We start from the raw sequence: 13,737 nt of genomic DNA on the forward strand, positions 1-13,737 counted from the left end.
TTCCATCGCTTCGTTCAAGAATGAAACCATGCCTTTCTTTGCCTGTAAATATAAATATGAACAAATATAAACTTAACAGTTCTAGAAGCGGTAAATCCCTTTGTCCATTTGATGAGATGCCTGAATCAATTGTAGTCTGCTTCACTGGGAAAGAAAATGTGAATCTCAGTCTCTTGTTCGGCTCTGACACATGAAAGAATAAAACAAAGAAAGAATGAAAGTTCAATGGTATAAGGAACAAATTACCTGTAATAAGACCATCTACTGCATATTCTTCAACAACCAGCATGCTTAAGACAAAAATGAAGTAGAATTTAAATTACCAAGATAAAGAGTTTACTGTGTCAAACAGATCCCACTTCGTGTAATGCTTGGGATAATAAAAAAATTGGTAAAATGGTAGGGCTTGACTAGAGTTTGTCCTTTAGTTCAAATACAGACTTAATATGGTTGGAAACACCAGAATCAAAGCTAGAATCATAAAAAATTCGTAGCAGGAACATCACGCAGGAGACAGATAGAAAAAAGGCTCGGTGTGGGCACAAATGAGCATAAAAAAATGTGATTCATGGATCAAAACAAAGCTGCTGGTGTAAGGAAGAAAACCCCTCAAACCGTTTGAAATTTCGTTGTCGGATGAAAGAGATACGAGCCGAATACCGTGACTGCTCGGGTGCCTAGAGGGAAAGAAAGATGGGAAAGAAAAGTTGACGTGTTGGTGTGAGAATGGGAGAGTAGATCAATTTTCAAGAGAAGACCGGTTTCTATATTTTCAACCTATTACTTCACCACTTATAAATTAAAATTATAATTTTTCAACCTATTACTTCGTCAAGAAACATATGCCGAAGTAAACGTCACTTAAAATTATAAGTGAAGCCCGTTTTTTTTATTGATGAAGTCTAAAGTGCATTTTACTTCGCTAGTTTTACAATCGAAGTAAATACCTATCTATTACTTTGTTAATAGTGATCGCCGAAGTAAAAAAATGGCGAAGTCTTTTAACACTTTTCTACTAGTGAATATACAAGTTACATGAGATTCTCCATAACATGACCAAAAATAAAAAAAAATTTCAAGTTATAGGACTGAAAATACAAATTTAATTACCATTAAAAAGACCAATATGAAAAAGCACATATAATAGGACCAAAAATGTAGATCTCCCCACTATCGATCGTTACATAAATGTTTTATATACAAACAACTATGTTGAGATCGGTTGTATGTGACGGTGTGTAAAGGAAGGGGGTGAATACAGACTTTCAAAATATTTTATCAAATGTTGTTGTATTGACCCGACCTAGATCATCTACCTGTTAAAAGCTTATGCATGCAATTAAATTAAAAAGGAAAAGAAAAATCAGAGATTATAACTTGCAAAAACTTAATATTAAACCTTCGGGTCCGTCCAACCTAAGCCCTGACCGGTAGAATGGGGATGTCCAAGACAAAACCGAGGACGTAAGAGATAACAACGCTCAACACAAAAGTATGAGTATATACATGCTATGAGTGCTAATGAAAATGTACAAGTACCGAAAACCTATCACGGTAAGTTTGCTCAGTCAAGTGGTGTCATGGTATGTAACACTCTAGGTCGTTGCATTCGGAGGTGGCTCACACACCAGAAATTTTGATATCGACGACCTGATCTAGTACTAACGGATCCAACCATCCACTCAAGAATGCGAGACTAAGCGACCCCAGTACAGTTATATCATAGTACAGACTCAACATGATAATGAGCATAATAATAATGACATAATTAGAGTCTAGACTTATACCTTTTCCCATCGTCATCCCACTGATGGCGATGGCCTAAAATCTCAGCACAACTCTGCTACGATCCTGGTAGCACTTAGTTGTCGCCCAGTATTAGAGATAACTCCTAAAATCCCTGTAATTTAGACTGGAATGGGAAAGGATTTTGTGAATTGCATTTGACAATGTCGGCCTTGACCCCTATTAAAAATATTTAGATAGTTGATTAGTTAATTAGAATCGGGCTACTACATGTCTTCCTTTGAGAGCATAGGAATTTTGCTGAAGGTAGTCATCTTGATGTTTGTGTTCAAAGAAAGAAAGATCATTGCTCTAACACCACTTGTTGGATCGCTTAGTGTGTGTAGAAGAGGGTGAATACACCACTTGAAATTTTTTTCTTCAAATGATTAGTTCAACTGAGAAGTCAATTGATTCACTAATTCTTTCTTGACTGTCAATATCAATCAATCAACAAATTGCATGTGCGGAAGGAGGTCGATCGACTGACAGATGGAACACAAAAGTAATAACTTGATTGAAATAAAAGTAACACGATATGTTTCTTGATGTTCGAAGATTAACAACTAATATGTCACCCCTTCATCCTTTTGTGAAGGTTTTTACTGGAATATTTGAGTATTACAAATTTTTTGAAAAACCTCGGTTCAGTCAGGACTTAACACCGCCTTGACAGAAGCTCCTAGTACTTAACTCAATACAATGAACAGTCCTAGTCTGATTTACAAATTCAAAGTGTATGATTTGAAAATTCCGCACAAAGTGGTCTTAACTGATTATGTATGTAGCTTTGAAAATGTGTTTATATCAGTTGGTGCAAAAATTGTACTCTTGAGAGTGTGACTGAAAGCTTGAATGCAAAGATAACTTGGAATGCATAAAAAATTGGAGAAACTTCTTCAACTGATCCTCAAGCCTATTTATAGAAAATGATCTTCAGTGGTCAAAAATACATTCAATACTATCTGTTCCTCATGAAAATATTCGTTGCGTTGTCTGATAGTCTTCAGGAGAAAAATTCTGAAAGCTATATAGTACAATTCTGTCCATAAACACCATTGTGGTGTCTATAATGTACTATTTGGAGGTGTCAAAATGGGTTGACGGGGTGGGGTGGCTCATAGCCCGTCACAACCCACCATTAGGCGAGGCAAGGGGGGTCGCCTTTAAGGCAGGTTGGGAAAATACTAACCCAACCCACCTATTTTAGGCGAGCCAATCCAACAGGCTTACGTATCATTTAGAGGGTTTTGGCGGGCCAACCCGCAACCAACCAATAGGTGGGGTGGGAGAGGGCAGGACGAGGCAGAGTGGCCCACGTTTTAGGCTGGTTGGTAAATTTTCAACCCAACACACCTATTTTATATGGCAGGAAGGGCCAACAGGTCTAAAACATTTTGACACCTCTAGTACTATTGTCATTTTCAAAAAATAGTTAAAATCCAATTCGGAAAGAATAATAGTATTGGATATTTTTAGGAACTGAGACTGAAATTCTTGAATATCCTTCATATGTGTCAGCAGCCCTTCACTTCAGTTGAAATCATTGCAGTTCAGCATTCTTGGCTAGTCAAGAATGTCTTTTGGTTGTTGTGAGACCCCGTTTTCTAATCGTCTAACCTCAAATAATTAATACAATCGAAAACTGAGAGCAAAGAACTCGAATAAATTTTTTTTTAAAGGACCCCGCGCTCGCACGAGATCTTCATCTCGCGCGCGCGCGGTATTACTCATCAGTGCCCGGCGGAAGACCTCGCGCACACGCAAGGTTCCATAACAGAACCCTCAAAAAATTCTCGCTCGCGCGCAAGGTTCTGGTCTCGCCGCGGGCAAAATAACCCGAGCTACCCAAGCTCCTCGCGCGCGCGCGCGTGAAGGGCACGCTCGCGCGCTGGCAAACTGGACAGAAAACACAGGCTTTCCAAAAAAAGCCAATCAAAATAATTTCCAATCAAATTAAAACCCATACACACAAACAAACCAAAATTAATCATACAATATTCTAAGTTCTGCCCAAAATACAACATAACAAGTTCGACGATAGAATTCGATCGACTAATCAAAATTATACAAGTTCAAAAGACATAACCCTACGACACGGTGTCTCACTTCTATCATTCTCACCCCGTGCTAACCCAGACGACTCGGCCCGGCTTCTGATCCTCCTGTTGTCAAGTACACATACAAACAAAAAAACAGCCCGATAACCCGGTTAAAAATATAATTTCCAAGTAAAAGAGACAGGCATACAATAACACTTAAACATCTCATATTGAAATGTATCAATCATCAATAAACCAAATGAGAGTGGATGTATGCAAGACTTCAAAACTCGGGATTATCAAGTCAGATAATCAGAATATCAATCGGTACGCGGTTGGGAACCCGGAGTCAAGCCATTACGAACAACCTACCGACACTCCCATTCGGGGTACATGTCGCACAACTCAAACCCCTAGACTTCGGAGCAACTGTAAGAAGTATTCTAGCACTTGGAAAAACTCAAAATCCAAGGCCACTACAATATAGCCCCCTAAATCGTCTAATTTTAAAACGAATCAAATATTCGGCTCAATATGAATGCAAGTGCAAACAAAGTAAATCAATCAAGTTCACACCAACAAATTAACATGAAGTATGTGATTTTTGGGACTCGAGAATCAATCGAACTCGAGTATTCATCCCCAATCAATTCATCGTCGTCTTTTACCTTTCCAAGTTCGTCGGTGATTCAAATCTGAAAACAACAATGAACTCAATCAATATCGAATCAAATCAAGTCGAGCCATCTCAAGAAGTTCAATACTATACCGTTCTTCAAACTTTAGAATCGGTTTAAAGCCCCCAAGTTCGTTCTAAATCCAAATCTTTCAACCAAACTCTGAAAATATGAAATACGGATTTGATATCAAAATTATCAACTCGCACAAACCCGAAAATTGAACCGAAATAATATAACCGATAATCCAAACTTGATTTTGATGGCATAACGGCTATAAACGGTCAAACCAAAAATTTCAAATCAATAATCATCATCAACACAACTCAAACCATCTTCCAATCCATCAAAAACAACCAAATCCAACCACAATCACAAAACCCATTTTTGAATTTATGCTCCAAAAATCATATAAAATCCAAACTTCATTCTTTTTCCGAACCGACTTCGAATACACAGTCTAGGCTAACTCGAGAATAATAGACTCGAGAATCATCAATTTCTGACAACCCAACAAAATCAAAGTTTAAGAGATCGTAGCAAAACTTACGGCAAAACGACGCCCTCGTTGCGGTGATCGTGAATCTCAACTCGAATAGGAAATCTGACGGTCGGATCCTGAAGAAATGAAGAAATAAAAGCTTGGAGAAATAGCCATGGCTACTCTCTCTCTCTCTCTCGGTTGAGGTGTGGATGGGGGAGGAAGAGGATGGGAGAGGAGTGAGGATAGGATAGAAATAATAATAGTCATGTCAAATAATATACACTCCCCATTGACTAGTCAACTGGAAATTGCAATCTGGTCCCTGAAAGCTCCAAATTAAACCGATTCAATCTCGGCTCAATAATTCCCATCAATTAAATTCTAATAATTTAATAAATTCCTCTAATCACGAAATAATTAATTTCAAGGCCTTACAATTCTCCCCCTCTAAGAATCGATTTCGTACTCGAAATCACGAATCAAAAAATCTAAGAGAAATAGAATCGACTGAATAAGAACTTACATCAATCGAATAAATCTGGAAATCGTTGCCTCATATCAGATTCGGTCTTCCAAGTTGCTTCTTCAACTTCGTGACGACTCCACTGAATCTTCACTAATGGAATCGATGTTGATTAGCTTACGACAATCGTAGAATCACTAATCAAAGTAACCATCTAATGGTTCCAAAAGTTCTCGATGCTCAACACCGAAATAGGTTATGACTTGGTCTTCGTTAGCTTAAGATTTTACTTGAGATGATGATCTTGATCAAATGGGTGTTTGTATCCTTCGTGATCAGTGGGATCGTGGTTACAACTGAGGACGTATCAGTGCTGTGATATGTTAGTGTCAAGGAATATTGGTTCTCATCAAGTAACACAGTGGTTTTCGGCTAGGAGAATGCTAATTTGGTTTAGCATTTATGCAGATGGCAGATAACTCGACAAGAGTCTGAGTGTGTCGGAAGCTATTTCGACCAGACACTCGGGCAAGGGTCTTTAATATGTTCTCGAGGTTCTACCCTAGATTTCGAGAATGAAATCTTTTAAGGGGGGGAGAATGTAGTGACCCGTATCCAGAATTGACGATTAATGAGTAATTAATCGTGTAATCATTTTTAGATTAAGTAAAACATGATTAAGGAAATTCCAAATTGGTTAACGGAGTCCAGAAATGGATTCAGGACACTCGAAAATGGTTGGAAAGGTTCCGAGGGTTCGGAGGCTCCGAACCGGGTTAGGAGGCTCCGAACAGGAACTGGATCGGACGATCCGAACTCGGATCGGAGGCTCCGAAGATAATGCGTCATGGGTGAAATCATTGATGGGACTTCGGAGGATCCGAAGTCAGGATCGAAGGCTCCGAACAGGAACGGAGGCTCCGAAGTCAGGAACGGGGGATCCGAAGCCGAGTTCGGACGGCCCGAACTTCGCCTATAAATAGAGGTCCAAAATTTTATTTTCAACTCGCACCTCTCCTTTTCCTCTCTCAATTTCTAGGCCTTCTAACTCAGATCTAGGGAGTTCTAGGCATCCTATTGGGAATCCGGAAGTGGCATAGCGATCCCGACATCGAGGCGAAGATGTGCCTAAGTTTTGAGGCAATTTTCATCAGTGGGATGACGACGGACGCAGGTATAGCTATGGTCTCCTTAAATTATTTAGGAGTATGCAATAGCTTAGTTAAGGCTTTTTGAGTATAATTATTGATGCATGGGTATTTGCATTGTAGAGCTGATATAGGCTGGGAACCTAGATTGGGACTGCTAGGAACTGCCTGTAGTAAGGTACGTAAGTACTGACTGAGATAGCCAGCGGGTTTGCATGCTTATATGTTGCATTTGTGTCATATTATTATGCAGTATGTGCATATCATATTGTGTCTGTCCATCTTTTGAGATGAGCCATGTAGGGCCGCTCAGCCATGTTAGGACGGTTGATGTCTAGGGCCCAGTGACTGATGGGTCATGGGTGGCTAGCATCGGGGGACACGGTCCACGTCCTATAGGAATGAGCAGTGTACGCAGGGTTTGCTCCCCGGGTTGTACCACTCATGTCCTAGGCGCCATTACTGAGCAGTTATATACAGTTATCCCATATATGGATACCCTATCATTTGCATGCATCATATTCGTATGTTTTACCAAGTGCTTTCGTATTGAGCTTAGAGCTCACGTCCAGTCTTTTCTGTGTATCTGGACACCCCATTCGACGGGGCAGGTGTAGGTGCAGGGTGGAGCACCAGGAGCTTGGAGTAGCCAGAGACCAGTGAAGACAGCAGGATTAGCTGTAGGTTTTTCCTTTAGGCTATTTATTCGATTTGGTTGTATAAATCGAATTGGTTTAAACCGGTTGTATTCTTCCGGTCTGTTTTTATTTAAGTCTTCCGCGGCGATTTATTTAATGAATGTTTAATTATGCTCTTAACTCTGATTAGGTAGTGGATCCGGGTAGGGTCACTACAAGTGAATCTCGGATCTCTGTCTGATACTATCGACTTCGGCACGCCATGCAATCTCACAACCTCCCTAACATACAACTCGGTCATCTGATCATGACGGTATGTCATTTTGTACAGAATGAAACAAGCAGATTTCTTCAACCGATTAATCACTACCCAAATCGCATCACAACCTTTGACTGAATGCGGTAGCTTCGTGACGAAATCCATAGAGATATGATCCCAATTCCATTCCGGAACAGGCAAACTGTGCAATAAGCCACCTGGTTTCTTTCTCTCGGCTTTCACCTGTTGGCAATTCAGACAACGGAACACAAACCTCGTGACGTCTCCCTTCAACTGCTTCCACCAAAACTGAGTCTTCAAGTCATTATACATCTTCCGGCCTCCGGGATGAACACTGAACCGACTGCAATGCGCCTCTCGAAGAATACGCTGTCTCAACTCAGAAACATCGGGCACAACAATACGGATATTCACGAATAAAACATCATCCCTGACCTAAAACTCTGACTGGTGCCCTGATCTGACCCTCTCTATCGAACTCTGAATGCTCGGAACAGATCTCTGTGCCTCTCTGATAAACTGAAACAACTCTGGCTCGGCCTGAATTGCAAAAACTCTGATGGATTTCATATCGGTCTCAAACTCCAAACTAGAAATACAACAGTCTTCAATCAACTGAGAGTCACCTATCGTAGCGAGAGATAAGGAACAAAGCTTCCGACTGAGAGTGTCTGCAGCTGCATTCGACTTTTCAAGGTAATACTTGATCTCACAGTCGAAGTCCTTAAGAAAATCCGTCCATCTCCTCTGTCTCATGTTCAGCTCAGACTGGGAAAACAAGTATTTCAGGCTCTTTTGGTCAGAAAATATTTCAAATGACTCACCATAAAGGTAATGGCACCAGATCTTTAAAGCAAAAATGATCGCAGCAAGCTCAAGGTCATGGATCGGATAACTAGTCTCGTGCGGCTTCAGTTGCCTCGATGCATAAGCTATGACGTGCTTCCTCTACGTAAGAATGCAACCAAGACCACGGTGAGAAGCATCGCAGTAAACGGAAAAACCTCCCGTACCTTATGGAATAGATAAGATCGGTGCGCTGGTCAACCTCTTCGTCCGTTCAATAAAACTGGCCTCGCACTTCTCGGACCAAACAAACGGTGCATTCTTCTGGGTCAACTGGGTAATCGGCTTGGCAATGGAAGAGAAACCCTCGATAAATCGGCGATAATTGTTGGAAAACTGTGTTCAGATCAATTAAGAATTGATACCCGGTGCAGCGGAAGTTTAAAATTTTATTTTATTATATGGAACGATTCCATATATGGGTATCAAAACTTTTACGATTAAATTTGTTCAAGTAAAAATAAAATCACAATTAAATTTTTACCTCGTCAAGCAAAGGCTTGATCGTGGACTCCAACAAAATTTAATCTGCTCTTCTTGTAAATCCCGGGAACCGATGACAGTCACGATCTAACTCCGGAATTAGGTCCACGAATGAAAAACAGAAACCCTCTGATTGACTGCACTAGAAATCAATCAGAAGTTTTACGTAGAGAATAAACAGATATGATCTGTTAATTCGATTTGTAATTTTTCACAAAAATCACAAGTCGAATTTTCTCCAAAAGGGACAGAGGAATTTTCGAAAAATACTCTTGAATAGTATAGAGTGAATTTCAAAAATTGCAGTATTCAATGTGTATAATTTTTGAACCCAACACCTCTATTTATAGATAATTTCTAGTTATAATTGTATCAGGATTCTAACTCCTTAAAGCCCACAATCCATAACTTAAGCCCAACAAGCCAAGCCTGTTGTTATAGAAATTAATATAAAATTCATCGTGACTCCGATTGATAAACTGATTTCACCAATGTGCACAGAAACCATTTCTGCATCTTTTAGAGTCAATATAATTTTTCTGAATCCGAATTCAGTGATTTCCAAAAATGCCCATCCTTATGTCATTTTAGGAAATCCCACTTCCTTTAGTTAACAAGTCCAACTTATTTTTCATTAAATTTAACTCTTTAAATTTAACTATCTCTACGGGGTTTTAGTAATTCATTACTTGTGTAACCCTCAATGGTTCAGGAATACAGCTAGCCGTGGGCTCACAACTCCTTGTGACTCGAAACAACAATTTCCGACTTACCCATCGAATCATGGTAAGAGCGCCTAGCAACATCGCCCCATGATTCCCTAGGTATTACTGATAGTGCCTGCAAGAACCAGTAGATTTTGGTTAGCGTACAGTACGGTCCCTTCATCCATATATCCCGATCGAATCAACAACCATTGGTATATCGAGAGTCGTTCGAGATTCGATAACTATGCATTACATCTTGGAGATCAAATAGTGACATCGCATGTGTTACTAGGAAAACCCATTAACCTAAAACACATCATGTACTCTGGCCAGAGATTCGTCACACTAATATCTCCTCAGATCGCATAGGATATCCACAATCGCAAGTATGTGGTGAATCCTTGACAACAAAGCATCGACTCCTATACGTGTCGTAACTGTACCCAATCCCAACACTTGATGACCCCAATAGAGTCGGTAAACAAGTTATAGTACAGTACTAGCATATAGAGTCTCAATGATGTTTCAAGTAATAAGGACTAATGGTGTACAACCAAAACCGCAAACTTTATCCACTCGATAAGTGATAACCACTTGGAAAGTCCGAATAGGGTAGTTCGATCATTCATCATATGAATATCCATTTGCATGCTTTGAACATCTCTATGTTACATACCAATGAAACGTGGTACTTGGCATCGCAAATGCTAGTCTCAATCTTGAGCGATCCTTATCCTTATTTGCGGACGGCTCAATTGACTAGGAACAGTTTAGAATATAAAGTGACTATAAGATGTGTTTCATGATAGCCATCCCCATGTGCTACCACATCTTACATACACTATAGTATATTCAAGGTCTTTATATAAACAACAATAGTATATCATAATATAACAATATGAAGAAAGATAAAGTCAATGCCATTATAAAAGTGTAAATTATATTAAACAAAAGATTATTTTACATAGAGTCATAAAAGCCCTTAGCCACAAGTCGGCTAACCGGGCACCCACTCTTTCAATCTCCCACTTGCCCTAAAGCCAACTAGTCATACTACATAATCCCATTGCTTCGCGATGTTTTTCAAACAATGGTCCTGACAAGGGCTTAGTAAGCGGATCAGCGATATTGTCTGTAGAGGCCACTCTCTCGACACTGATGTCTCCTCTTTCCACGATCTCCCGAATGATGTGGTATTTCCTCAGTACGTGTTTGGATTCTGATGAGACCATGGTTCCTTTGCCTGAGCAACGGCACCCGTGTTGTCACAGTACACCGGGACTGGACCAACAGCTTCAGGAATTACACCCAACTCTTGGATGAATTTCCTTATCCAAACCGCCTCTTTAGCAGCAGCTGATGCTACAATGTATTCTGCCTCAGTGGTGGAATCTGTTGTGGTGTCCTGCTTGGAACTCTTCCAAGAGACAGCACCGCCATTGAGCACGAATACAAATCCAGAGGTTGATTTCGAGTCATTCACGTCACATTGGAAGCTAGAGTCGGTATAGCCTTCCAACTTCAATTCTCTCCCTCCATAAACCATGAATAAATTCTTAGTCCTTCACAAATACTTAAGAATATCCTTCACGGCTTTCCAATGCATTTGACTGGGATTGGCTTGGTATCTGCTCGTGACGCTCAGAGCATAGGCCACATTCGGTCTGGTAGATATCATCCCATACATGATACTACCTATGGCTGACGCATATGGCACGTGCGTCATCTTCTCTATCTCTTCGTCAGTCTTGGGACACATAGACTTGGATAGAGAAACTCCATAACACATAGGTAGATGTCCTCTCTTGGACCCATCCATTGAAAACCTTTTCAATATGGTGTCGATGTAGATTGATTGAGTGAGTCTTATCATTCTTTTAGATCTATCTCTATAGATCTGAATTCCTAAAATATAGGATGCCTCACCTAAATCCTTTATCGAGAATCTACCTGATAACCATATCATTGTTGACTGCAACATCCCTACATCATTCCCCATGAGTAGGATGTCATCAACATAAAGTACTAAGAATGTTACCGCATTCTTAACTACTTTCTTGTACACGCATGGTTCCTCCGGGTTCTTGATAAAACCAAAATCCTTTATCGTTTCATCAAATTTCTGGTTCCAACTTCTTGATGCTTGTTTGAGACCATAGATTGATCTCTGAAGCTTGCATACCTTATGCTCGCTTCCCATGGATGTGTATCCCTTAGGCTACATCATATAGATCTCTTCCTTAATGTTTCCATTAAGAAATGCAGTCTTTACATCCATTTGCCATATCTCATAGTCATACCATGCTGCTATGGCAATAAGGATTCTTATGGACTTGAACATTGTGACTGGTGAAAAAGTTTCATCATAGTCAACTCATTGTCTTTGAGTATAATCTTTTGCCACCAATCGTGCCTTGTAGGTCAATACCTTTCCATCAGGCCCAAGCTTTCTCTTATAGATCCATTTGCACCCAATTGGAATAATTCCATCGGGAGGATCTACTAAAGACCAAACTTGGTTAGAATGCATCGAGTCTATTTCCGATTGCATAGCTTCAAGCCATAAATTCGAATCCGCATCAGAAATTGCTTCCTTGAAGTTTCTTGGATCACATCCAATGTCGGGTTCACTTTGATCCCCTTCAAGAAGAAGACCATATCTAATAGGAGGCCTAGAAGTCCTCTCGGATCTCCTAGTAATAGGCGTGTCTTGTGATGATTCTTGAGGTGTAGGATCGCTATTTTGTATCTCGGGTTCTTCTCGAATTTTTTTGAGTTCCATAATCTTGCCTTTCTAATCCAATAAGAACTCCTTCTCCAAGAAGGTGGCATTCCTTGAAACAAACACTTTTGTTTCAGCAGGATGATAGAAATAATATCCGATTGAATTCTTCGGATACCCTACAAAATAACATAAGGTGGATCGACTATCCAACTTATCTCCCACTGTCTGCTTCACGTAAGCAGGACATCCCCAAATCCTCAAGTACGAATACTTAGGAGCTTTTCCATTCCATAACTCGTATGGTGTTTTATCTACTACTTTAGTGTGGATGTTGTTTAACAACAATACCGCCATTTCAAGCGCGTAGATGCTCATCTCGCGCGCGCAGGGTTCCAAAACAGAACCCTCAGAAAAGGCTCGCGCCCGCGCGAGGTACTGGTCTCGCGCGCGCGGGCAAAATAACCCGAGCTCTCCAAGCTCCTCGCGCGCGCGAGCGCAGGCAAACTGGACAGAAAACACAGGCTTTCCTGAAAAAGCCAATCAAAATCATTTCCAATCAAATTAAAACCCATACACACAAACAAACCAACATTTAATCATACAATATTATAAGTTCTGCCCAAAATACAACATAACAAGTTCGACGATAGAATTCGATCGAATAATCAAAATTATACAAGTTCAAAAGACACAACCCTACGACACGGTGTCTCACTTCTATCATTCTCACCCCGTGCTAACCCAGACGACTCGGTCCGGCTCCTGATCCTCATGTTGTCAAGTACACATACAAACAAAACAACAGCCGAATAACCCGGTTAGAAATATAATTTCCATGTAAAAGAGACAGGCATACAATAACACTTAAACATCTCATATTGAAATGTATCAATCATCAATAAATCAAATCAGAGTGGATGTGTGAATGACTTCAAAACTTGGGATTATCAAGTCAGATAATCAGAATATCAATCGGTACTCGGTTGGGATCCCGGAGTCAAGTCATTACGAACAACCCACCGACACTCCCATTCGGGGTGGATGTCGCACAACTCAAACCCCTAGACTTCAGAGCAACTATAAGAAGTATTCTAGCACTTGGAAAAAATCAAAATCCAAGGCCACTTCAATATAGCCCCCTAAATCATCTAATTTCAAAACGAATCAAATATTCGGCTCAATATGAATGCAAGTGCAAACAAAGTAAATCAATCAAGTTCACACCAAAAACTTAACATGCAGTATGTGATTTTTGGGACTCGAGAATCAATCGGACTCGAGTATTCATCCCCAATCAATTCGTTGTCGTCTTTTACCTTTCCAAGTTCGTCGGTGATTCAAATATGAAAACAACAATGAACTCAATCAATATCGAATCAAATCAAGTCGAGCCATCTCAAAAAGTTCAATACTATACCGTTCTTCAAACTCTAGAATCGGTTTAAAGCCCCCAAGTTCG

This window comes from Henckelia pumila, chromosome 1 (assembly GCF_033568475.1).
Source record: "Henckelia pumila isolate YLH828 chromosome 1, ASM3356847v2, whole genome shotgun sequence".
Lineage (NCBI taxonomy): Eukaryota > Viridiplantae > Streptophyta > Magnoliopsida > Lamiales > Gesneriaceae > Henckelia > Henckelia pumila.